The 26206-nt window shown below is 38.7% G+C and overlaps 1 long non-coding RNA gene across 1 annotated transcript in view; it reads left to right on the plus strand.

Annotated features, from left to right (window-relative positions):
- The window catches only part of LOC308347851, a 66761-nt gene extending 41115 nt beyond the window's left edge, over positions 1 to 25646 (plus strand). The window contains exon 3 of the long non-coding RNA XR_013967286.1: positions 25090 to 25646. This is a non-coding gene — a long non-coding RNA (uncharacterized lncRNA). The remainder of the gene's footprint in view (positions 1 to 25089) is intronic.
- The last annotated feature ends 560 nt before the right edge of the window (positions 25647 to 26206 follow it).

The following is a 26206-nucleotide window of genomic DNA, read 5'->3' on the forward strand; positions in this document are numbered from 1 at the left end:
GAGAGTGTGTGTGTTTATCACTGACAGACATTTTATGTTCGTTCGATGGGTACAAAGTGAAAAACAAATATTGATCTCTGCAAAGCCATTTCAGCCAAGAAAGTGCTAATACATTCTTAGATTTTGAGCCACAGTGAAGTCTGCCAGGTCTTGGAGGGATAATTGTGGACTTTTTCCAAAAATAAGATGACAGTTGCTCATTTTTTCCCTCTCATTCCCACAAACACAAGATTATCAGTTCTTGTGTCCCACTTACCCTGACTTGTTTTATTTCTGTCTTGCACTGGGATTTCATTATTTTTATTCAGTTGATTCTCTGCATCCATGAACATGGGTGGAACAGAAAACTAATGTTTCTTCCAAATAGGACCCAAAAGTATTGGATATTTGCCAATGTAAGAATAAAGAATGTAGGGGTGCCTGGGTGGCCCAGTGGGTTAAAGCCTCTGCCTTCGGCTCAGGTCATGATCCCAGGGTCCTGGGATTGGGCCCCGGATCACGCTCCCTGCTCAGCGGGGAGCCTGCTTCTCCCTCTCTCTCTGCCTGCCTCTCAGCCTACTTGTGATCTCTGTCTGTCAAATAAATAAGTGAATAAAATCTTTAATAATAAAAAAAGAATATAAGAATATAATCAAAATATTTGCAGTTTTCATTCTATGAACAAAAAAATAAGACTTTAAAAACAGCTTTCAGAAACTATGTTGGACAATTAAGTCAGAAAATTAAGGGACAACCAGGGGGAAAGGCTAATGGTGAAGTTAAAAATACTAATACGTAGAGCAGATAGCAAAGTTTACCACACTGAAGGAGAATTAAATGAAGGAATATGTTTTAGAATAATAAGAAAATAATAAGAAAATGGTAGGTTTTTTTGGGGGGGGGCACTTGGGCAGCTTAGTCGTTAGGCATCTGCCTTCAGCTTAGGTCCCAATTCCAGACACCTGGGATCGAGTCCTGCATTGGGCTCCCTGCTCAGCAGGAAACCTACTCCTCCCTCTCCCACTCCCCCTGCTTGTGTTCCCTCTCTCGCTGTATCTTTCTCTGTCAAAGAAATAAATAAAATCTTAAAAAAAAAAAAGAGTAGAGTAGGTTTTTTTTTTTTTCCAAATCACCAGCAACTATAGTGAAAAGAAAGGTGATGAACATTCTGTTAATGTGTAAGGATTACAAAAAGAAGGGACTTCTCCTTCTCATAATGGAATAACAGGGAATACACTTATGTTTCTACTCAAAACAATGGCTTTCAAGAAACTGAAAATCCTCCAAAAAAGGAAAATAATCCTTGAGAAATGAGAAACCAAGTGAGCCCTGCCATCACCCAGTTTAGTGTAATGAGAGTTTCCAGGCCTTAAAGCCAAAAGGGTAACCGAGGCAGACGGGTAGACTCCCAGAATGGAGCAGATGTTGCTGAAAGTCTACATAGTTCTAGAGAGTTTGGTCAAATTACTCCACATTCTGGTACTTCTCTTTTTAGTTTTTTCAGGAACTGTCATACTGTTTCCACAGCAGCTGAGCCAGTTTGCATCCCCACCCACAGTGTGTGAGTGTTGGTTTGTCTTCACTTCTTCACTGGCACTTGTTTCTTGTATTTTTGATTCTAGCCATACTGACAGGTTGTGAGGTGGTATCTCCGCAGAAGTCTGATTTGCATTTCCCTGACGTGGAGCATCTTTTCATGTGTCTGTTGGCCATCTGGACATTCTCTTTGGAGACATGTCTGTTCAAGCCTATGTCCATTTTTTAACTGGATGGTTAATTTTGGGGGGTGTTGCGTTGTGTAAGGACTTTACAGATTTTGGATACTGACCCTTTAACATCTTCCCCATTCACTAGGTTGCCTTTTAGTTTTGCTGATTGTTTCCTTTGTGGTACAGAAGGTTTTCATTTTGTTGTAGTTCCAACACTTTATTTTGGCTTGTATTTCCCTTGTCCCAGCAGACATATCTAGAAAAACGTTGCTACAAATGAAATCAGAGACATTAAAGCCTGTGCTCCCGTTTCAGGTCTCATATTTAGGTTCATAATCCATTTTGAGTTTATTTTTATGTATGGTCTAAATGTCCCAGCTCATTCTCTTGCTGTCTAGTTTCCCCAGCACCATTTATTGAAGAGATTGGTTTTTTTCCCCCTTTGTGTGTTCTTGCCCCCTTCGTCAAAAGTTAATTGACCACACACTTATGGGGGGATTTCTGGGCTTTCTATTCTGTTCCCTTGATCTTTTTGTCATTTTTGGTGCCAGTACCATACTTTTTTGATTACTGTAGCTTTGTAAATTAACTTTAAGTCCAGACTTGTAATACCTCTAGCTTTCTTCTTCTGTTTCAAGACTGCTTTGCCTGTTCAGGTTTCTTTTTTTGGTTCCATACAAATTTTAGGATTGCTTGTTCTGGTTTGGTGAAAAATGCTGCTGGTATTGATAGGGATTGCATTAAATCTATAGATTGTTTTGAGTAGTAGGCACGTTTTAACAATATTTATTTTCCAGTCCATGAGCATGAAATATCTTTCTTTACCGAAAGAATACAAAAACACTACTTTGAAAAGATTTATGCACCCCTATGTTTATTGCAGCATTAATACAATAGCCAAATTATGGAAGCAGCCCCAAGTGTCCACTGATAGATTAAACCCAAGTGTCCACTAATGGATTGCACACACACACATGAATATTAACAAGCCATAAAAAAAAGAATGAAATCTTGCCATGTGCGACAACATGGATGGATCTAGAGAGTATAATGCTAAGTGAAATAAGTTATTCATAGAAAGGTAAATACCATATGATTGCACTCATCTGTGGAATCAAGGAACAAAAAAATAAAGAAAAACAAGAGAAACCAAAAAAGTAGATTCTTAACTCTAGAGAATACACAGATGGTGCCTAAGGGGAAGTGTGTAGGGGATAAGTAAAATAGGTAAGGGGGATTACAAATATACTTATTACGAAGAGCACTGAATAATGTATATGACTATTGAATCACTACATTTTACACCTGAGAGTTATACAACACCATTTGTTAACTACGCTGGAATTAAAATAAAAAAAAAATAGGGGTGCCTGGGTGGCTCAGTGGGTTAAGCCTCTGCCTTCGACTCAGGTCATGATCTCAGGGTCCTGGGATCAAGCCCCACTTCGGGCTCTCTGCTCAGCGGGGAGCCTGCTTCCCCCTCTCTCTCTGCCTGCCTCTCTGCCTACTTGTGATCTCTCTGTCAAATAAATAAATAATAAAAAATTTTTAAAAACCTTTTAAAAAATAAAATTAAAAAAAAATGAAAGAAAAGAGTTTGCAGAACAAAGAGAGAAGAGAACTCACTGACATCTGCAGAGACTTGCCCTAGAATAATGGTGGCATATGAACAGGCCTGCACACAGGGGAAGAAACTACCTGACAGCTGGAAAAGGACCAACTAAAGGGGTTAGAACAACAGTGTCCTGTGCTCCTGTGGGGCTCTGCTATTGCCTGTGTGCAAGCCAGAGTGGAAAATCTAATAATTCGCAAGCCAATGGCAGAGAACTTGAAAAGGTCTTCCCTTGCTGGTTGGTATAATTAGCCTTAGAATAAACATCATTCTGTTGTTGCCTAAAAGAAATCTTAAAACACAGATTCAAATGATCAACTACACTGTCTTTAAGTAACTTAGATAATTTTTTATTCCTTGAGCTTTCTAACCTCTAAAAAATTAAAAATCACATTATCTTTTTGGCATTCAAAAATTACCAAGCATGCAAAGAAGCAGAAAAACATACCTAGACTGGGGGAAAGAAATGAAAGGAACCTGGCGTAGTGGTGACACAGATAGTAAAGATAGCACAGAAGTAATTAAAGCTCTAGTTTATATATTCAACAAGCTAAACAACAGGTTCCACATTTTAAGGAGAAAGATAGGAAAAGAATCAATTTGACCTTCCTGTAGCAAAAATTATGTTTAGCATAAAATAAATACATTGGATGTAATTGCTGTAAGACATTGCAGAAAAAAATTCATAAACATGGATACTTCACGGTAACTGTTTAAAACAGAAAATGTAATAAGAATGGGAAAAAAAACAATGTGATTTGTGATATAACTTCAAGCAGTCATTATACTTATAGTCAGAGTCCCTGAAAGAGAGGGCTTGGATACATTTGAAGAAATAATTACCCAACAATTTCCCAGTTTGATAAAAACTAAACCCAGGGACTGAGGATGTTCAAGGAACATGAAGCCCTAATAACACAAGGAAAATTATACCAAAGAATATCTTAATTACGTGGCTCAAAAGATATATTGGTTTATTGCTTATAAAACTGTAAAGACATCCTGAGGAAAAGCGTTATGTACAGAGAAACAATAATAAGGATGAAAGTGATTTTTTTGTTACATCAAAGGAAGAGAGAAGACAGTTGATCAACATCTTAGAAGTACTGATTATAAAGCTGTCAAGGACAAATCTGATAATAGAGAACACTCTTCTAGAACTGAAGGTAAAAGACTTTTTTTTTCCACTACAACATGAGAGAATGCATGTACCAGATTTATACTATAAAAGCAGGTAAAGGTAGTGTTTTAGAATTCTGGTCCTATCGATGGGGCGCCTGGGTGGCTCAGTGGGTTGAGCCTCTGCCTTCAGCTCAGGTCATGATCCCAGGGTCCTGGGATCGAGCCCCGAATCGGGCTCTCTGCTCAGCAGGGAGCCTGCTTCCTCCTCTCTGCCAGTCTCTCTGCCTACTTGTGATCTCTCTCTCTCTGTCAAATAAATAAATAAAATCTTAAGAAAGAAAAAAATTCTGGTCCCATCAAGCAAAGAAGGAAGACCCTATTTATATACAGAACAGTTCCTCCTGAAGAAAAGCGGAGGGCAGAGCTGAACAACCACTGTGCAACAAAAGATAGGCCACACAGAAAATAGTAAGAGAGGGGCGCCTGGGTGGCTCAGTGGGTTAAGCCTCTGCCTTCGGCTCAGGTCATGATCCCAGAGTCCTGGGATCAAGCCCCGCATCTGGCTCTCTGCTCAGCCTTCTGCCTGCCTCTCTGCCTACTTGTGATTTCTGTCAAATAAATAAATAAAATCTTTTAAAAAAAATAGCGAGAGAGAGAGACTTGGCAACGAAGGGAACCCCCACCCCTGACAATGCAGGTTGCAACAGGGGAGAATAGTACTAAGGGACTAGGAGCAGATTTGTCTGTCCTGGGGCAGAAGGAAAAAAGCTGCCATTTTATTTTTATTTTTTAGATAGAGTGGGGAGTAAGAGGGAGAGAGAGAACATCTTAAGCAGATTCCCCACTGAAAGTGGAGCCATCTAGAGGCAGGGCCCATCTCATGCCCCTGAGATCATGACCTGAGCTGAAACCCAAAGTAGGATGCTTAAGCAACTGAGCCGCCCAGGTGCCCCAGAGCAACTAGTATATGAAAGATCCAGTTACTTTCCAAGTGCTGAAAAGTTCTCTGGGTTAAAGGGGCTGAAGAAAACCACTGTTTACCTTCTCCCTCCATCCTGATAGAGTAGCTAGGGACAGGCTTCCTTCCACATGCCATAGGCAGCCGCCACTTCAGTGAGCCTCCCAGGTCCTAGCCCACATGAGCCATGAATATCCCAGCTATAAAACGCTGTAATTTAAAAAGAACAACTAGAAAATAAAGTACCTAGCCCTAGGACCCCCAAATGGCAAGGGAGCTTCGAGGACTCTCTCTGAGCCTGAGGGTCTGGAAAGTGCCACTGCTTACATTTCTTATCTACCTTGACAGTACAGACAGGAGCAAGGACAGCCTCAGAGAGTCCTGGGTTCCTAAACCATACCCACCCCAGCCAACCCATCAAGGCAGCCCCACTGTGGGGTTCACCAGGACACTCCTGAGCAGCACTCACTACAGCTCCAGCCACTGGGCCAACCACCACCAACTGAGCACCACAGAAAACTCCAGACCTGTGTCACTTTGGCTCCAAACAGCTTGGTAGGGTACTCTTGATGTAGACAGAGAACTCTGTGACCTTCTGGCTCGTACCTTCTGCTATAGCCAAAACTCTCCAAGTACCCCCTGCAGAGAGTCCCCTGGGAACTGCTAGCCTGTGCCTACCTTGACTCCAGCCTTCCCGCCAGAAGAACCCCTGTGCCGCACACCCCACCTGACCCTAGCGTGCTTCACTTGCGCTTCAGCTGTTCTGACAGGGCACCCTCTCTGCGGAGAACCCTAGGCCTACCCCAGCCTATGCCCACTTCAGCTACAGCTGTCCTGCCATAGCACTGCTGGGAGTGCCCCAGGATGCTGGCTTGTACTCCCCTTTGGCTCCAGCTGCCCTGCTAAGGTGTCTCCTGCAGAGAATACACTAGGCCCCCCTTGTCCACATCCTGGCACAGCTCCATTAACCTCACTAGGGTACTCTCTGCACAGAGAGCCCCAGCACACACAGATTTCCACTGTATCTTCAATGGTCCTGCTACAGGGCCCTCTGTACAGAGAGTCCTGGGACCACTACAGCCTGTGAACCCTTGAGCTCTGCCACCCTATCAAGGCACCTGCACAAGTGTCCTCAGATCCCCAGCCCATACAACACCACTCCAACTAGCCAGCCAAAGTTATCAGGCACACAGAGTCTACACAGGGAATGACCACACACAAGATTATGACTTCAAATTTAGGGGAAGTAGCTGTGCCACCTAATTCATAGAAACAAATGCAGAAAGTGAAGAAAAAGGGGAGAGAAGAATATATGCCAATGAAAGAACCAGAAAAAATCTAAAAAAAAGAACTATATGCAATCTGCCTGATAAAAAGTTGAAATATTTTCCAGGACAGGTCACCATCTTAGACCCCAAAACAGTCTCAATAAACTTAAAAAGATTAAAATTATATCACCCAACTTTTGCAGTAAGAATAGCACAGAACTAGAAAATAAATACAAAGAAAAAATGGGGCGGGGGAAGCATGTGGAGCCTAAACAACATATTACTAAGCAACCGATGGGTGAAAAAAAGAAATCAAAGAGGAAATGGAAAAAAATGCATGGATACAAATGAAAAATGAAAAAACAACAGTCCAAAATCTGGACTGAGTGAAAGAAGTTCTAAGAGGGAAATTTATAGAGATATAGGCCTGCCTCAAGAAATAAAATAAATCTAAAAAAAAAAAAAAAATCTAACATTATGCATAAAGGAACTAGGAAATGGAAAACAAACAAAGCCCTAGTAGAAAGAAGGAGATAATAAAGTTCAGAGATAAAAGGAAAAGATCAAGGAAACCAACAACTGGTTCTTTGAAAAGATGAATTTACAAATGTCAAGAGACAGACAGGACACAAATAAAATGAGAACTGAAAGGAAGTAACAACCAATACCACAGAATGACAAAGGATTATGAGACTACAATGAAAAATTATATGTCAGCAAATCAGACAACCTAGAAGAACTGGATGAACACCTAGAAATAATCTTCCAAAACTAAACCAGAAAGAAGAAGAATATCTGAACATACTAATTACTAGGTAACAGAATTCAATCAGTAAATCAAAAACTCCCATCATTACAAAGTTCAGAACCATATGGATTCATAGGTAAGTTCTACAAAACATTTAAAGAACAGTTAATACTTACTCTCTTTGAACCATTCCAAAAAACCTAAGAGGAAAGAAAATTCCCAAATTCATTCCATGAAATCAATGTTACCTAATACCAAAACAAAAAATGCTACAAAAGGAACAGTACAGGCCAATATTCATGATGAATATAAATGCAAAAATCCTCAACATACTAGTAAAAAAAATTGCAAAAATACTTTAAAAAGGTCTTTCACCATAATCAAGTGGGATGTATTCTGGGGATGCAGGGGTGGTTCGAAATTTGCAAGTCCATCATGTGATAAACCACATTAGCAAAATGGAAGATGAAAGTAATTTGATTATTTGGGCACCTGGATGGCTCAGTCTGCTAAGATCTGCCTTTGGCTCAGGTCAGGATCCCTGGGTCCAGGGATTCTCCTCTCCCTCTGCTGCTTCCCCTGCTTGTCCCCCCGCCCCCGTCAGATATGTAAATAAAATCTTTTAAAAATTACTTGATTATTTCAATAGATGCAGGGGCACCTGGGTGGCCCAGTCAATTCAACATGCAAGTCATGATCTCAGGGTTATGGGATCAAGCCCCACCTCAGGTTCTGCATCTCTCTTTCTCCCTTTGTCCTTCCGCCACTTGCATTCTCTCTCTCTAAAATAAAACCTTCAATAGCTGCAGATATTTATAAAAACTATCAGCTCAACAGGTTTAGAGGGAATATACCTCAACACAATAAAGACCACGGATGAAAACCCACAGTGAACATCATACTCAGTGGTGAAAAACAGAATTTTTCCTCTAAAAATCAGGAACAAGACAGAGATGTTCACTTTCACCACTTACATTTAATATAATACTGTAATTCCTAGCTGTAGCAATCAAAGAAAGAACTAACAGGCATCCAAATTGGTAAAGAAGAAATGAAACTGTCACTGTCTGCAGGTAACATGATAACTCCAAAGACTATATAAAAAATATTAGAAGTAATAAACAAATTCAGTAAAGTTGCAGGACATAAATTAATACACAGAAATTGAGTTTGAGTTTCTTAACACAAAGTAACAGAAAGAGAAATTAAGAAAACAATTCCAGGGACGCCTGGGTGGCTCAGTTGGTTAAGTGGCTGCCTTTGGCTCAGGTCATGATCCCAGCGTCCTGGGATCGAGTCCCACATCGGGCCCCTTGCTCAGCAGGGAGCCTGCTTCGCCCTCTGCCTCTGCCTGCCACTCTGTCTGCCTGTGCTCTCTCTCTCTCTCCCTCCTACTTATGCTCTTTCTCTCCCTTGCTCTCTCAAATAAATAAATAAAATCTTAAAAAAAACAAACAGAATTTTTCACAGAAGTAGAATAGTAAAAAAAATTTGTATGGAACTCCAAAACAAACAAACAAACAAAAACTCCAAGAGTCAAAGCAATCCTCAGAAAGAAGAACCAAGCTAGTATATCACATTCCCAGATTTAAAAATATACTAGGAAGCTGTAGTAATTAAATCAGTATGGTACTGACACAAAGATAGACACGCAGAGTAATGCAAGAGACTAGAGAACCCAGAAAAACAAATCAACATGTTGTATAGTCAATTAATCTATGACAAAGGAGGTAAGAACAGACAATGAGGAAGAGAGAATCTCTTCAAAAACTGTGCTGGAAAAACTGGATAGTTACATGCAAAATGATGAAACTAGGTCTCTTCCTCATACCACATTTAAAAGGGAACTCTAATTGGATTAAAGACCCGCATGTGAAACCTGAAACCTTAAAATTCCTAGAAGAAAATACAGTAATTTATTTGACATATATCTAAGAAACACATTTCTAGATATGTCTCCTCAGACAAGGGAAACAAAAGTAAAAATCAACTACTGGGGCTACCCAAAATAAAAACTTACAGTGAAAAAACCAGCAGCCAAATGAAAAGGCAAGCCTATTCATGGGAAATAACATCTGCAAATAATCTGATCAGGAGTTAATATCCAAAATACAGAAAGCACTGATGTCAAAAAACACTGAAAAAAGAGAAATAATCCAATTTTAAAATGGACAGAAGACCTAGTAAACATTTTTCTAAAGAAGACATACAGATGACAAACAGACACATGAAAAGATGGGTGGCCACGTCATCGGGCAAATGTAAATCAAAACCACAATGAGATAGTACCTTATACCAACAGAGTATCTAGAATTAAAGGATAAGAAAAAACTAGTGTTGGTGAGAATGTGGACAAAAAGGACAGATGCACTGTCGGTAGGAATGCAACCTGGTGCAGCCATTATGGAAAACAGTACGGAGAGTCCTTAAAAAATTAAAAATAGAAGTAATTTATCATCCAGTTATTCCACTACCGGTATTTACTCAAAGAAAATGAAAACACCAATTTGAAAAGATAAATCTATCCCTATGTTTATTACAGCATTGTTTACAATAGCCAAGACATGGAAGCAATCCAAGTATGCATCAACAGATGAATAAAGAAGATGTAGAATACACACAGCAATATTACTCTGCCATAAAACAGAAGGAGATCTTGGCATTTAGTGACCACATGGATGGGTCTACAGGGTAATATGTTAAATTAAGGAAGTTAGATCGACAAAGACAGATGCCATACGATCTCACTTTTATGCAGAATCCAAAAAGGAAAACAAAGGAATACATGAATAAATAAACCAAAAGCAGAAACAGACCCCTAAAGACAAAGAACAAACGAGTACTTGCCAAAAGGAGTGAGGCTGGGCGATGGGCAAAGTGGGTGAAGGGGAGTGAAGAGCACAGCCTTCCAGTTATGGAATGAAGTCATGGGGATGAAAGGTAGAACATAGGAAAAATAATCACTTATGTATTTTAATGGCATTGAATGATGACAGATGGTAGCTGCACTTAGGTGAACACAGCATAAGCTATAGAACTGTCAAAACATGTGTATACCTGAAACTAATGTGAAATTGTGTGTTAGCTATACTTCAAAAAAAAAGTAGTTTTGTTTTTTTGTTTTTTGTTTTTAAAGATTTTATTTATTTGACACACAGAGATCACAAGTAGGTAGAGAGGCAGGCGGGGTGGGGGAAGCTGAGCAGAGAGCCTGATGCGGAACTCGATCCCAGGACCCTGAGATCATGACTCAAGCCGAAGGCAGAGGCTCAACCCACTGAGCACCACCCAGGCACCCCAAAAAGTAGTTTTTAATATAGAAGAAAAATGATAACTGATATAAATGTGAATCCACACAAAGGAATGAAGAGTACTAGACAGGGTAAGTACATGGGTTAATAGGACACTTTTTGGTACCATTCAAAATTTGTTAAAACATTGATTTTTAAAAAATAACAATGATATAACCTGATATTTATGATATGTGGCAATTATATAACAAAAATAAAATTTGGGAAGGGAGTTACCTAAGTATATTTTGTACTATTTTTAAACTATTTGTAAATCAATTTTATTTCACTTAAGTTAGATTATGTTATGTTAGGGCCAACCTTCAGCTCCCATCATGATCTCAGGGTCCTGGGATTGAGTCCCTTGCCAGGCTCCCCACTCAGTGAAGAGTCTGCTTCTCCCTCTTCCTTGGTACTCCCTCTCACTCTCAAGTAAATCAATGAAATACTGTTTTAAAAAAGATTATGCCATCAAATATTTTTACTCTAAGCCTTAAAGTAACCTTAAAATTTCGACAACAAAATGGATAAAGTAGATCATTAAAAAATATGTACTAGATTTGAATAAAGGGAAAAAGAAAGGTAGCAAAGAACAGATGGCACCATAGAAAACTGTACGTTACACTTAACCTTAGTTGTAATAAGATTACCTGGGAATGGTCTAAACACCATCACTAAAGGGAGTAAATGACTGGATTGGATATAAAGTTGAGAATCCTGCACTGCCAGCAAGAAACATACTGCAAACATAGAGAAACAAAATGGGAAAACTAAAAGGATAGTAAAATATACTATGTTAACAATAGTCAAACCAAAGCTGGTAACAGAAAAAGTAGGTTTCAGAGCAAAACATGCTGACAGGGCTAAATAAGGTGATTTGACGACTATACATTGGCTAATTAAAAAAAAAAAAAATCTTAAATATTTTTGCACTTGTTCCAAAAAGCTTAACTAGTAATTCAAAACCTAGTTCTTTGGGAAGATTAATAAAATTGATAAAACTCCAGACCAGTTGTTCAGGATAAAAAGAGAAGTCACAAATTAACCAGTATCACAATAGGAGTGATGTCACACTACAGAATCTGTATTTCAAGGAAAATCAGGCTATTATGAACAACTTTATGCCAATTTGTCAAGAAGTTAGCTGAGAGACATAATTCATGAGAGACAGAGTGTCAAAATATATTCATGAAGAAATGAATAAACTGAAAGGGACAAAATCTTTGAAAAATACAAACTCTCAAAGTCCTCTAAAAAAAGAAAAAATATATTAAAAAAAGAAATAACGTGAAAAGCCTTACTCCTACTTAAAAAATAAATTTGTAGTTTTAAAACTGTCAACAAATTAAACCCTGGAACCAAATGGCTTCACTGAGGAATTGTACTGAGCATTAAAATAAGAAATAAGGCCATATCAGTGAAAGTCTTCAGAAAAATGAAAAAGAATGAATGTTTCCAAATTCATGTTATGAGATTAACATTATAGTAATACCAATACTAAAGAATGACAGTATAAGAATGTAAAATATCAGGGCAATATCCTTCAAAACTATAGATGCAAAATTTCTTTTTTTTTTTTTAAGGATTTTTTTTTAAATTATTTATTTGTTAGAGAGAGCGAGCGAGCGAGCACAGGCAGACATAGACAGAGGGAGAAGCAGGCTCCCCGCCGAGCAAGGAGCCCGATGTGGGACTTGATCCCAGGACGCTGGGATCATGACCTGAGCCGAAGGCAGCCGCCCAACCAACTGAGCCACCTAGGCGTCCCTAGATGCAAAATTTCTAAATGGAAATTAGCACAGCTAATACAACAATATGTTAAAAAGATAATACATCATGATGACCTGGGGTTTAACCCAAGTTTGCAAAGTTGGTTTAACTTCCTATTATCAAGGAATGTAATTCACAATATTAATAAACTAAAAAAAAAAAATCCCGTTACCTCACTTGACAAATAACAAATGTGTGACAAAATCCAAAAATACATTTTTGTCATAAAACGAGAAACAGAAGGGAACTTCCTCAACATGATTAAGAACATCTACAAAAACCAATAGCTAATAACATTTCTTTTGAGCTAGTACCATTCTTTTTTTTTTTTTTCTTTTTTTTTTTTTAATATTTTATTTATTTATTTGACAGACAGAGATTACAAGTAGGCAGAGAGGCAGGCAGAGAGAGAGGAGGAAGCAGGCTCCCTGCTGAGCAGAGAGCCCGATGCGGGGCTCGATCCCAGGACTCTGGGATCACGACCTGAGCCGAAGGCAGAGGCTTTAACCCACTGAGCCACCCAGGCGCCCCCCATTCTTTTTTTTTTTTTAAGATTTTATTTGACAGAGATCACAAGTAAGCAGAGAGGCAGGCAGAGAGAGAGGGGGAAGCCGGCTCCCTGCTGAGCAGAAAGCCGGATGCTGGGCTCGATCCCAGGACCCTGAGACCATGACCTGAGCCAAAGGCAGAGGCTTAAGCCACTGAGCCACCCAGGCGCCCCAAGCTAGCAACATTCTTAATGACAAAGAAATGTATGTTCTCCCTAAAAAAAATCAGAAGGTGTCTGCTCTCATTACTTTTATTCAACATTACATAGAAGGTCTAGGCACTGAAGTAAAAAGATAAGAATTAAAAGGCATCCACACGGACAAGGAAGAAAAAAAAAAAGTCTATTCACAGATGAGAAGAAGATCTGTGTAGAAAATCTCATGAAACTATAAAATCACTGCTAGAAGTTAGTAACTTAAGCAACACTGCATATTACAAATTATGATACAAAATAATTGTATTTCTTCCTAAAAGCACTGGAAATGAAATTTTAAAATACCTTTTATTTTAAATTTTAAATTTTAAATTTAAATTTTTAAATTTAAATTTAAATTTTAAAATACCTTTTAAAATTGTATAAAATTATGAAATATACTGGGGTATACCCAACAAAACTTGTAAGGCCTATACACTGAGCACTTCAAAGTGGCTAAGGAAATTAAGATAATAAATGTAGAAAGTTAAATTGTTTATGATTTAGAAGACTCAATCTTGTTAAGATACCCATTCTCCAAAAATTTATCAAAAGATTCAATAAAATTCCAATGGAAATCTGAGCCAGTTCATAGAAAACAGCATACATGTGTTGAAGGAATTTTATATCCCTAGTGCACCCCCCCAAAATCTTATGCCTTACATCATATAGACTTATGATGGATAATAGACTTGATATAAAACTGAAATTATAAAACTTCTAGAAGAAAGGCTTTTCTAATTATGCCAGAGGCATAATTCATAAATGAAAATAATCCATACATTGGATATCATCAAAGAAACTTCAAAGACAGTCGTATGCTTGCACATATGCACACACACATTCTCATATGTTCTTATGTCTGCTTATGCATAAGTGAAATGAATGACAGCAGTAATAGAAGGAATGTTCAGGAGGGATTGTGATTGCTTATAATTATAAGAATCTTTTATTAACTGTCAAATGTTACAGTATTAGTTAAAAGTGGATCTGGATTAGGCACAGACCTATATTGCAAACTCTAAGCAACCACTAAAAATTTTTAAACAATGCAAATCCTTTTGACAATATGCTAAAAAAAAAAGGGGGGGGGAGAACATGGAATCATAAATTACTCAATTAAGAGAAGAAACTTACAGGCCAGTAACCCTGATGAACATGGATGCAAAGATGAACACGGATCCTCAACAAAATATTTTCAAGAAGACATACAATATGAACAAGTAGAATTTATTCCATGGATGCAAAAATGTTTCAACATCTGCAAATCAATGTGAAATACCACCTTAACAAAATGAAAGGCTAAAATCTTATGTTCATGTCACCAAATGCACTAAAACTACTTCAAAAGTTCAACATCCATTTATGATAAAAACTCCCAAACTACTAGAACTCATACAGCAATTCAGTAATGTGGCAGTTTACAAAAGCAATGTACAGAAATCAGTTGCTTTCTTATACACTAACAATGAAAATACAGGGAGGGAAATTAAAGAATTGATTCCATTTACTATAGCACCAAGAATGGTAAGATACCTGGGAATAAACCTAACCAAAGAGGTAAAGGATCTGTACTTGAAGAACTACAGAGCACTCATGAAAGAAATTGAAGAAGACACAAAAAGATGGAAGACCATTCCATGCTCTTGGATCAGAAGAATAAACGTTGTTAAAATGTCTAGACTGCCCAGAGCAATCTATTCTTTCAATGCCACTCCAATCAAAACTCCAGCTGCATTTTTTAAAGAGCTGAAGCAAACAATCCTAAAATCTGTATGGAATCAGAAGAGATCCCGAATTGCTAAGGAAATGTTGAAAAAGAAAAAGCTGGGGGCATCGCACTGCCTGATTTCAAGCTTTACTACAAAGCTGTGATCACTAAGACAGCATGGTACTGGCACAAAAACAGACACCTAGACCAATGGAACAGGGTAGAGAGCACAGATATGGACCCTCAACTTTATGGTCAACTAATCTTCGACAAAGCAGGAAAAAATATACAGTGGAAAAAAGACAGTCTCTTCAATAAATGGTGCTGGGAAAATTGGACAGTTATGTGTAGAAAAATGAAATTTGACCATTCTCTTACACCATACACAAAGATAAATTTGCAATGGATTAAGGACCTCAATGTGAGGCAGGAATCCATCAGAATCCTAGAGAAGAACATAGGCAGTAACCTCTTCGACATCAGCCACAGCAACTTCTTTCAAGATATGTCTCCAAAGACAAAGGAAACAAAAGTGAAAAGGAACTTTGGGGACTTCATCAAGTTCAAAAGCTTCTGCACAGCAAAGGGAACAGTCAATAAAACAAAGAGGCAACCCACGGATGGGGGAAGATATTCGCAAATGACACTACAGACAAAGGGCTGATATCCAAGATCTATAAAGAATTTCTCTAACTCAACACACACAAAACAGATACTCATGTCAAAAAATGGGCAGAAGATATGAACAGACCTCTCCAATGAAGACATCCAAATGGCTAACAGATACATGAAAAAATGTTCATCATCACTAGCCATCAGGGAGATTCAAATCAAAACCACACTGAGATACTACCTTATGCCAGTTAGAATGGCCAAAATTAACATGACAGTAAACAATATGTGTTGGAGAGGATGTGGAGAAAGGGGAACCCTCTTACACTGTTGGTGGAAATGCAAGTTGGTGCAGCCACTTTGGAAAACAGTGTGGAGATTCCTTAAGAAATTAAAAATAGAGCTATAAAAATATGACCCTGCAATTGCACTACTGGGTCTTTACCCCAAAGATAGAGATGTAGTGAAAAGAAGGGCCATCTGTACCCCAATGGACATAGCAGCAATGGCCACAGTCGCCAAACTGTGGAAAGAACCAAGATGGCCTTCAATAGACGAGTGGATAAAGAAGATATGGTCCATATATACTATGGAGTACTATGCCTCCATCAGAAAGGATGAATACCCAAACTTTTGTATTAACATGGATGGGACTGGAAGAGATTATTCTGAGTGAAGTAAGTCAGCAGAGAGAGTCAGTTATCATATGGTTTTGCTTATTTGTGGAGCATAAGGAATATCACGAAGGACATGGGAAGATGGAGAGGAGAAGGGATTTGGGGGAAATTGGAGGGGGAGATGAACTGTGAGAGACTGTGGACTCTATAGAAACAAACTGAGGGTTTTGCGGGGGGGGAGTGGGGAGGTTGGGTGAGCCTGGTAGGTATTGTGGAGGGCACATATTGCATGGAGCACTGGGTGTGGTAAACAATGAATTCTGGAACACTGAAAAGGAATTTTAAAAATAAATAAAAAAATTTTAAAAACCCCTCAACAGTGAATTTAGACAGAATATACCTCAACATAATAAATGCAGTGTATCACAAACCCACAGCAAATATTATACTTGATGTTCAAAAGTTGAAATCATTTCCTCTAAAGTTAGGAAGAAGACAGGATGCCCACTCTCCTCACTTTCTTTCAACATAGTATTGGCCACCCTAGCTGGAGTAACTAGCAAATCAGAAAGGAAGAAATACAAAGCTTGTCTATTTGGAGAGAACATATATAAAAAATCACCTAAAATCACCACCATAAAAACTTTGAGAGCCAATATATGAATTTAGTAAAGTTGTGGGATAAAGAATATACAAAAATCTGTTGGATTTCTATACACTCATAATGAACTATTAGAGAAATTGTGAAAATAATCCCATTTGGAGTTACAGAAAAAAGAAGAAAATATCTAGAAATAAATTTAACCAAGGAGGTGAAAGAACTGAACACTGAAAACTGGAAGATAGTAGTGAAAGAAATTGAAGAAGACACAAAACACAAAATTGTAAAGCTCCTAGAAGGCAACAAAGAAGAAAACCTGGATGGCCTTGGGGACTGTGATGACTTTTTTTATTTTTATGAATCTTTTTTTTTTTTTAAAGATTTTATTTATTTATTTGACAGACAGAGATCACAAGTAGGCAGAGAGGCAGGCAGAGAGAGGAGAAAGCAGGCTCCCTGTTGAGCAGAGAGCCCGATGTGGGGCTCGATCCCAGGACCCTGGCATCATGACCCAAGCCAAAGGCAGAGGCTTTAACCCACTGAGCCACCCAGGCACCCCTGTGATGACTTTTTGGAGACACCACCAAAGCTTCTAGCCATGAAAGAATAATGGATACACTGGACTTCATTAAAGTTAAAAAATGCCTATTCCATGAAAGTATGAAAAGAATGACAAGACATGCCAAAGAATGAGAAATATTCTTGCAAAAGACACATCTGATACAGGACTGTTATCCAGTTATAACATTTAACATACAAGAAGCCTTAAAACTCAAGAGTAAGAAAACCTCATCAGAAAATGAGCCAAAGATCCTAACACATGCTTGACCAAAGAAAATACACAGATGGCAAATAAGCACATCAAAAGATGCTCCACATCTTATGTCACTGGGGAAATGCAAATTCAAACAACAGTGAGATACTACCTCACACCTGTTAGGGTGGCCAAAATCTAGAGCACTGACAACACCAAGTGCAAGGGTGTTGTGAAGCAACAGAAACTTTCTTTTGTTGCTGGTGAAAATGCACAATGATGCAGCCACTTTAGAAGAAATTTGGGTAATTTATTACAATACAAAATACCAGAATGTCATCTGGCAATCATACTGCTTATTTATCGAAAGACTTCAAACATTTATGTCTACACAATAACCCGGAGAGGGATGTTTTCAGCAGCTTTATTCTGAAGTGCCCAAACTTTGAAGCATCCCAGATGTCTTTCAGTAAATCAATTTATTAATAAACTGTGGTACATCCTGACAATGGAGTATTATTCAGTTCTAAAAAAAAAATGAGCTAGTGAGAGATGAAAAGACATCAAGGACACTTAAATACAAATGATTAAGTGAAAAGCCAATCCCAAAATGCTATATACTATTATGGCTATCAGTATACGACATTTTGTAAAAGGCAAAACTTCACAGGAAAAAAAAAACAAATCATAGTTGCCTGGTATTGAGGCGGAGGAAGGATGACTAGGTCAAGCATGAAGCAATTTTAAGACAGTGAAACCACTCTGTCAGATGCTATAATGGTGAATACTTGTCATTAATACATTTGTCCAAATACACAGAAGGTTTAACACCAAGAGTGAATTCTATGATAAACTATGGACCTTGGATACAATGATGTGTCCGTGTACGTTCATCAGTTCTATCAAAGCACTTTGGCATAGGATTTTGATAACAGGAGAGGCTTTGTAAAAGTGAGCTCAACAAGTATACAGAAAATCTCTGTACCTTCAGTTCCGTTCGGCCATCGATGTAAAATTGCTCTAAAAATAGTCTATTGAAAAACCAAATAAATGAGAACACCTGAAAGGATGGATTTGTCACTTATATTAAGAAAACAAAGCAGATAATGGTGTGGAAATCAAGCATTCTACTTAGTATTGGAATTTTTAGGAGTGGAAAAGGCTGTTGTCACCAAAATAAAGTTGATAAAAGACACAAATATAATGACTGCCAAGTTACAACTGAAAGTCTTTAAGATTAAGGACCAAGTTCATTTACATGATAAATATTATAGAATATTTGTCTTATATTTTCATAAATTATAAATATAATGAAACAGGGGCACCTGGGTGGCTCAGGTCATGATCCTAGAGTCCCAGGATAGCCCCATATCAGGCTCCCCGATCAGCAGGGAGTGTGCTTCTCCCTGTGACCCTCCCCACCCTCATGCTCTCTTTCTCACTCTCTCACTCTTAAATAAATAAAATCTTAAAAAATAATGAAACAGATAAAACTTCATGACCATATAATCACAGATATTGTTATAATCTATAATTATCCTAATGTGTGTTATAATTTAAATACATATTGAATTCAAAGTAGTAGAATAACTTAATCAAATATGGACTTAGTCTTATAATTTCTTTTAAAAAATAAAAGTATCCAGGGCGCCTGGGTGGCTCAGCTGGTTAAGCGACTGCCTTCTGCTCAGGTCATGATCCTGGAGTCCCAGGATCGAGTCCCACATCGGGCTCCCAGCTCCGTGGGGAGTCTGCTTCTCCCTCTGACCTTCTCCCATCTCAAGCTTTCTCCTTCTCTCTCTCTCTCTCTCTCAAATAAATAAATAAATAAAAATCTTAAAAAAAAAAAAATAAAAATAAAAAATAAAAGTATCCAGAAAACACACACATATAGTCCAAGAAAACAAAAGAGATCCCTAAGTGGTATATAGATTTTTTTCCCCAAATACTATCCATGCATTCATGAGAATTTTAAATGTGGTCATTTGTTACACAATTTAGACTATTCACTGAGTTGGTTTTGTGTGTTAAGTCATTGATTTTACTGCTATTCACCAACATTTTCAGTTCCTTTCAAGTTCTCCCTATCTACCTATATCAGTATCTGTCTTCTAACATGTGTACCAGTTCAATGACCTTGGAGTAGAAGATTATAGGTGTGGAGAGAATTAGTATTTCTGTTTTCAGTCTAAATTGCATTCCTACCCCAGCAGTATTTATTATATGACTGATAATCAGCTCTAAAAACAGATAATCTCACAGTTTTGAAGCTATTCTATTGGATAACTGAATTTCTCATAAAAAGCCCCACAAAGGTTTACAAGGTGCAATCACAAAAGCATAATTTAATAACTGTCAATTAGGCTTAAAAATGTGTTTAAGAAAACTGCCATGATACATGGTTACTTTTAATGGAAAATGTTTAGAAACCATTAAAATATGTTTTTGGATTTAGACAAACTCACTTATTGACTATTATATTTATGTGCATTATAAATATAGTTACATTTCTTATTCACTGGAAATCCGGAAGACCATCTTGTGTATATAGCAGTATCTTTAAAGAATGGATGCATATTCAATTCATTCATATAACATCTCTCACAGACACCTACAAAGTGAATTACATTTTGGTTTAATTACTACTGTTACCAACTGGGAAAAGCATCACTTTGAATTATAGCAATTAAATACATGAAAAAACTGAGTATTTGCAATTACTTAAGTAGTTGACTTTGAACAACACATATTAGTACCAATTCTTAGAACTCGTAACCAAATTACAGGTATTATATTTCATCAGATGGTTTGGAATAAAAAGCAATTCTTTAAAATTGAGTCAGTTCTCAGAATTTCACTCAAATGTAAATCAAAATGGCAAAAGTTAAAAAAAATTAGCCTATATAAACTTAAATAAATGCATGGATGGAATAGTGACTTAAATGTGAATACTAGGAACTAAATAACTCATTCATACAGTTCCATAAGAAGTTAAAATGTATATATTTTTTTAAAGATTTTATTTATTTGTTTGACAGACAAAGATCACAAGTAGGCAGAGAGGCAGGCAGAGAGAGAGGAGGAAGCAGGCTCCCTGCTGAGCAGAGCCCGATGCGGGACTCGATCCCAGGACCCTGGGATCATGACCTGAGCCGAAGGCAGAGGCTTTAACCCACTGAGCCACCCGGGCTCCCTAAAATGTATATTTTTTAAAGGACTTATTTATTTTAGAGAGAACAAGAGTAGGGGGAGGGGCAGAAGGAGAGAGAGACAGAGAATCCCAAGCAAACCCTCCCTTCCCACATAAGGCTCAATCTCAGGACCCTGAGATCATGATGTGAGCTGAAATCAAGAGTTGGATGCTTAACCGACTGAGCCACCCAGATGCCCCATGTGAATACTGTTTAATATGGTCCAACATGACATTAAAGATGATTATTTGACTATGGAACATGTACATTTTACGGTAAACTTAAAATGAACCACTAGACAAAATGGTGGTATAGCAATCTGCTTCCACACCCCCACACACACATGCATTGATCTGAATAACTCTTTTGCACACAGAACCAAAGATTCAGGTCAGGGATTATAGCATACAGGTAGAACACAGAAATTTAAAAAGATGCACCGAGAAAGACACTATTACAGCACTCCCGTTGGTCTTAAGGGGTAAGTTGCTTTACGACAACACACTCCTTACCTGCTGCATTAAGACCCTTGATCTGTAACAGAACAAATTTACTTTGATATCTTCACACTACTGCCCTTGAAGAGTGAAGGATCAGATTTTTATCTCACCCACAGAGGCCAGCAAGTCTGTTTGAAGTTACCTCGGCTTTCTGATTAGCCCAGCATGTTTTTAGGAAAATGTTTTTCTTTGTTTAGGTCACATAAATGATCTTACTAGTCTTCCTTTGTGGATCTGGAGACCTCGCCCTCCTTTACAGAAAGAACAGAGTACCCCTGAACATCACAAGAACGAGAGCCCCTTGTAACAACCCCTCCCACTGAGATCATGTTTGGAGCTGGCATCATCAAGTCTCCACATAATCAAGAAAAGCTGCAAGCCACTACACTCTGGTCTCTGATTTACTGCCCTAAACCCCTTTAAAAACACTTGGGTGAGGTAGAAACCTTAGAGTTGGCTTTTAGACAAGAGTCCACCTTCTCCCCAACTTGCCAGCCTCCTGAATAAAACTCAAATTCCTTCCAATCAAAAATCATCTCTTGAGTACTGGCCTCTTGAGCAACGGGCAGTTAAATTTGGGATTGGTAGGAAGGACAGACTCATATATCCCCCATTACACACCCACCATGTCTAGGCAGGCTATCAAAGACAGAAAGAGTGAGAGAGATGTTCTCCCATGGGAAAAGGGTGGTAAAGTCAATGTCTGATTTCAGGGCAGACACCAGAGCCAACCAACCTGTCCCAACACCAGGCTTATGCCCATTATCCTACGTCACTCCCTGTAGGCTCTAGGGGACCCAGGGACATACCATGGTCCCAAAGTGGCTTCCACTCCAGCCAGAAAAAGACTCCAGCCAGAAAAAGAATTAAGAGTGAGTCTTTACCTATTGAAAGTTACCTTAAATGTAAATGGACTAGGGGCATAAGAGTGGCTCAGTTGATTAAGTGAGCATTGGTCTCCCTGTCAGTGGGGAGTCTGCTTGAGTCTTCTCCCTTTACTTCCACCCATCCCTCCTGCTCACACAAATGCTTGTTCAAATCAGTATTTTTTTAAAAGGTAAACAGACTAGGGGCACCTGGGTGGCTCAGTGGGTTAAAGCCTCTGCCTTCGGCTCAGGTCATGATCCCAGTGTCCTGGGATTGAGCCCCGCATCGGGCTCCCTGCTCAGCAGGGAGCCTGCTTCTTCCTCTCTCTCTCTCTCTCTGCCTGCCTCTCTGCCTACTTGTGATCTCTGTCAAATACATAACATAAAAATCTTAAAAAAAAAAAGTAAACAGACTAAACTCTCCAAGCAAAAGACACAGTGGCTAAATGGATTAGAAAATAAAAGTGTATATGCTACCTCCAAGTGACTTGCCTCAGCTTTAAGGACACAAATAGGCTCAAAGTGAAGACAGGGAGAAAGACATTCCATGCAAATGGAAACCAAAAGAAAGCAGGGGTAGATGTACTTACATAAGGAAAAAAAAAATAGACATTAAAACGAAAATTGTAACAAAAAAGTCATTTTACAGTAAATAGGTCAGTTTATCAATAGACTGTGATAACCATAAATAAATACTCATCCAATCCTGCAGCATATAAATGTACTAAGCAAATATTAAGAAATAACTATAGAGAAACATGTTATGATAATAGTAAGGGACTTGAAAACCCCATTTTAAACAATGGCTGTATCACCCAAGCAGAAAATCAATAAGGAAACACTGGACTTGAACTACACCAAATGGACCTAAACACATATTCAGATAATTTCAACCAACAGCAGCAAGATATACATTTTTTTCAAGCATGCATAGACCTTTTTCCAGAATATGCCTTTTCTTGTCACAAAACACATGGTGCCAAATGTAAGAGAACTGAAATTATACCAAGTATCTTTTCTTTTTTTTTTTTAAACTACTTTTTTTTTTTAAATTTATTTATTTGACAGAGAGAGATTTATTTATTTGACAGGCAGAGAGGCAGGCAGAAAGAGAGGGGAAAGCAGGCTCCTTGCCGAGCAGAGAGCCTGATGTGGGGCTCAATCCCAGGACCCTGAGATCATGACCTGAGCCGAAGGCAGAGGCTTAACCCACTGAGCCACCCAGGCGCCCCCCAAGTATCTTTTCTGACCACAATATTATGAAAAGTGAAATCAGTAATAGAAAAAAAATCACAAATATGTGGGAATTAAACATGCTCCCAAACTGACAATGCATCAAAAAAATAAAAACAGGGGCACCTGGATGGCTCAGTGGGTTCAGCCTCTGCCTTCGGCTCAGGTCATATCTCAGGGTCCTGGGATCAAGCCCCTCGTCAGGCTCTCTGCTCAGTGGGAAGCCTGCTTCTCCCTCTCTCTCTGCCTGCCTCTCTGCCTACTTGTGATCTCTGTCAAATAAATAAATAAAATCTTTTTAAAAAATAAATAACATAAAATAAAAACAGAAATTGAAAAAACTTGAAACAAACGAAAATGGAAACGCAATATGCCAAAATTTATGTGAGGCAGCAGCAACAGTTCTAAAAGGGAAGTTAATGCCTACCTTAAAAGAGAGCTCTCGAATAAGAAATGTACATGTATACCTCAAGGAACTAGAAAAAGAACTTAAGGGGCGCCTGGGTGGCTCAGTGGGTTAAAGCCTCTGCCTTCCGCTCGGGTCATGATCCCAGGGTCCTGGGATCGAGCCCCGCATCGGGCTCTCTGCTCGGCAGGGAGCCTGCTTCCTCCCTTCTCTCTCTCTGCCTGCCTCTCTGCCTACTTGTGATCTCTCTCTGTCAAATAAATAAATAAAATCTTAAAAAAAAAAAAAAGAAAAAGAACTTAAGCCCAATGTTTGTAGAAGAAAAAACATGAGAAAAATCAGAGCCAAAATAAATGCAGAAAAGATACAGATGTAATGAAAAGAAGGGCCATCTGTACCCCAATGTTCATAGCAGCAATGACCACAGTCACCAAACTGTGGAAAAAGCCAAGATGACCTTCAACAGATGAATGGATAAAGAAGATGTGGTCCATATATACAATGGAGTATTATGCCTCCATCAGAAAGGATGAATACCCAACTTTTCTATCAACATGGACGGGACTGGTCAATTATCATATGGTTTCACTTACTTGTGGAGCATAAGGAATAACATGGGGGACCTTAGGAGAAGGAAAGGAAAAGTGAATTGGGGGAAATCGGAGGGGGAGAGGAACCATGAGAGACTGTGGACTCTGAGAAACAAACTGAGGGTTTGGGAGGGGAGGAGGGTGGGGTGTTGGGTGAGCCTGTTGGTGGGTATTAAAGAGGGCTCATGTTGCATGGAGCACTGGGTGTGGTGCATAAACAATGAATTCTGGAACACTGAAAAAAAATTAAATTTCAAAAAATGGAGATTAAAAAGACAAAATATTATAACTAAAAGGTGTATTTTTTAAATATAAAAAAGTTAGCAATCCCTTATCTAGACTAAAAAAAGACTCAAAACTGAAAGAGTAGGCATTATACCTAGTAGTAAATACCAGGACCAGATGATTTCACTGATGAGTTCTACCAAACATTTAAAAAAAAAATTAACAACAGCTCTTCTCAAACTCTTCTTAAAAACAGAAGAGGAGGGAACAGTGCTAAACTGAACTTATTTATTCATTTGACAGAGATAGTGAGAGAGGGAACACAAGCAGGGGGAGCGGAAGAGGGAGAAACAGGCTTCTGCTGAGCAGGGAGCCTGATGTGGGGCTGGATCCCAGGACTTGGAGATCATGACCTGAGCCAAAAGCAGATGCTTAACCGACTGAGCCACCCAGGCACCCCCTAAACTAAACTTTATGAGGTCAGCATTACCCTGATACCAAAGTCATATTAGGACACTACATATAGGGATATTGGCCTGTGGTTTTTGTTTGTTTGTTTTTAAGATTTATTTCTTTATTTTACAGAGAGAGAGCAGGAGGGGCAGAAGGAGAGAATCTCAAGCAGACTCCATATTGAGCACAGAGCTGGATGTGGGGCTCGAGCTCACGACCATGAGATCATGACCTGAGCTGAAACCAAGAGTCTGTCACTGAACCAGCTGTACCACCCAGGTGCCCTCTTGCCTGTGCTTTTCTTATAAGTATATTTGCAAAAAATCTCAACAAAATTCTAGCAAACCAAATCCAACAGGACATTGATTATACACCATGATAAAATGGGATTTCCCCCTGGGATACAAACGTAGATCCATATATGTAAATAATTAAATGTAAGAAATAAATAAAATGAAGACAAAATCAGAGAGGGAGACAAACCATAAAAGACTCTTAATCATACGGAACAAACTGAGCGTTGCTGGAGGGGAGATGGGGTAACTGGGTGCTGGACATTAAGGAGGGCATGGGATGTCATGAGCACTGGGTATTCTAGAAGACTGATAAATCCCTGACCTGTACCTCTGAAACCAGTAATACATTATATGTTAATTAACTGATTTAAATAAAAATATGGAAAAAATCTTATAATCATCTCAATAGATGCAGGAAAAGCACTGGCCAAGATTCAACATCCTTTCATGTTGAAAACACTCAAGAAACTGGGTATAAAAGGAACGCATCTCAACATAACAAAATCTATATTTAAAAAACCTCAGTGGTATAAAACTGAAAACTTTCCTGCCAGGATTAGGAGTAAGATCAAGGTGCCCACAGCTCCTATTCAGCCCAGTTGGAAGTCCCACTAGAGCAATTAGGCAAAAAAAGAAACAGAAGGCATCCAGGTTGGAAAGGGAGAAGTAAAACTATTTCAGTTTGCAGAAAATACAATGTTACATAGAAAATCCCTGAAGACCCTACCAAAAAAACTATTAGAACTAATCACCAAATTAAAGTTGCAGGATATGAAATTAATATAAAAAGATTAGTTGTGGGGATGCCGGGGTTAAGTGTCTGCCTTCGGCTCAGGTCATGATCCCTGGGTCCTGGGACCAAGTCCCGCATCGAGGTCCCTGCTCAGTGGGGAGACTGCTTCTGCCTCTGCCGGCTCTGCCTGCAGATCTCCCTGCTGTGCTTTCTCGTTCTG

This window comes from Martes martes (genome assembly GCF_963455335.1).
Source record: "Martes martes genome assembly, chromosome: 8".
Lineage (NCBI taxonomy): Eukaryota > Metazoa > Chordata > Mammalia > Carnivora > Mustelidae > Martes > Martes martes.